Consider the following 2,393-nt stretch of genomic DNA (forward strand, 5'->3'; position numbering starts at 1 on the left):
TGTAACGCACAAAAAGCTTGAAAATTTCTCCCACCCAATCTCCCTGAACTCATGTGCATAAATTCAAATGTCCCGCCCAATCCTGTCCGCTATTCATTGTCATTTTATTATTATCGCACCACCCCGTCTCTGTCCCACCCATTGAAACATTGCGTTGCACAAACTATAAACATGTTCTTGGTTCCTCAAAGAACCGTATTGTCACTTGTTTAAATTAACATTTGTGGCACTTTTCGAACTGCTTTCTCACGCTTGATACTCGCCGCCGTGTTTGTCGTTGGTCTAACCGTCGGTCGGTAACTGTCAAGGTTTGTTGTACATCAAGTGATTTATTGATATTCTGTCGTACAGTACAGCACATTTTCGTCGGGATCACTTTCGTTTTCAATTTGGATCCATTCTTCGGTCCTCGTTGTTCGACTTATCGATTTTGTCGCTTACAGAGTGCCCTGCAGCGACGGTGGTAAATCCTAAACTGGCAGGTCATGGTCCAAATAATACCTGAAAGGTGTGTTAAACAACTGCGATTACAAGCAAAACTAAATTCACTCGGATAGGGGTGCCGCAGACAAATGGATTAACCGAAGAAAAGACGTCAAAATTGGGACAAGATTTTTTTTACATCATTAGAAAATAGGTGGTTGGGATTACAAGTAAGAAGAAAGTGTGAATGAATCGCAAGGATGAAAGTAGTGTTTACATTAAATTTAGTGGTGAGCCACAGGGCTGCGGATAAAATGCGAAAAAGAAGCGTTGTACGTAATCCCGACACATGAGGCAAACGCTGCAAGCAATTGCAATGGCCCGCCCCGCCGCCTTAGACATCCCAACAACTTCCAAATACAGCACATTCTTCCCAGCAGCCGTTGAGGCACGAAGTTTCGGTGAGGATCTCCACGTTTTCCCTCATTCCCAATGCGATACCAGGGTCCGGATATCTGGTAATGTTAGTAGTCAATCTGTCCCAACCATTACGATGCGTCTGAAAAGTTGAACAAAACGCCTGTTCATTAAGCGAGCCAAGTTAAAACAGCTAAAATTAGTTTAGAACAAAACGTTGGCCTACTGGTCCACTGCGGCCTCCCAAATAGCAGCAGTCTCCATATCCATGAAGCTTTGCGGTGTGTGGTTCAATCTTCAATCGCGCACGATCGGGGAAAATCAGTTGAAGCAATCTCTCCAGTGATGCGCGCATTATCTGAGCAATTATAAGTTCCCGATACATGAAATATAGAAGTGTTCCTAATCGGTGAAATTTGTTCACCGATCGGAGCTCACCGGCCGTGTGTCATTTCTACGGTAAATATGCACTGGCATTCAGAAGAAAGGGAACTGGATGCAAACACCTCTGCCGGCACCCCTCCAAGTTTTCAAACGGGAGATTCATCAGCAGACACTTCATAATGATAATACGAGATAAACACCAATTGAACGTGAAAACGGTCGACACATATTGGTGTTCGCGGCAAATCTGATGTGAATGTGGAAATCTCAAACTTATCACTCGTCGTGATAGCGTGCGAAAAATTTTCCCAGTCGTAGCCTACTCGGAGGCCGAAAGTACTATGTAATTAATTTTACCCATACCTCTCCATCCGCAGTGCTTTGTAGATGGTGGTACATAATCCGACCAGGTAAATGTTAGGTTTATTCCATGAAATTTTTGAAGAATAGAGAATTCTGACCACTGACTAATGGCTTGGCCAAGCACGATCATCACATCTGAATTTAGGCTAACCAATTTCACAGTAGCCATGAAGACATAAGATTCTCTAACGTGGTTTGTCTTTCTGACATAACATAGTAGACACAAAGTTTATGAAAACTACTTGGCCACTACTATATCTCATCAGGTAGGTGTAATTCACGAGTTTTCACAGCTGAACACCAAGTTGTAAGTGATTGAAGAAGTGAACACATCTGTAAATGGAACTGGTGTCGACCCAAATGGGTTTCTACTTTGTCATATTCGATTAGGACGTGGTCGGGCTTTGTTTAGGGAATTTAGTCGGGGAGCATCACAAATCAGGGGAATCAACTGACGGAAATTCGTAACTGAATTTACTTTGCCAACCGTGTAGTATTTGGTATTCACCCAAAGCACTATACTGATGGAAGGTCAGAGATTGTGCCTGCCTACTCGTTGAACCATGACGAAAGCATAACAGACGAAATACGTGTAGCGTGTTTTGTCCAGAAAATATACCATGGTATCTCGAAGTTCGTACCAGCTGAAATATGCGGCGGCATTTGTGCGGCACATTCAGTCGTGGAATATCATAGAAGTGAAGCGCTACTGAGTCCCTCAACATAAATGCGACTAGCGGTCCAGCGATTCAGCCCCTTTAATGGAACGGCATCCAGTAGGACAGCCATATATCAGAATGCATTCA

Source organism: Opisthorchis viverrini (genome assembly GCF_000715545.1).
Source record: "Opisthorchis viverrini unplaced genomic scaffold opera_v5_42, whole genome shotgun sequence".
NCBI classification, from domain to species: Eukaryota; Metazoa; Platyhelminthes; class Trematoda; order Opisthorchiida; family Opisthorchiidae; genus Opisthorchis; species Opisthorchis viverrini.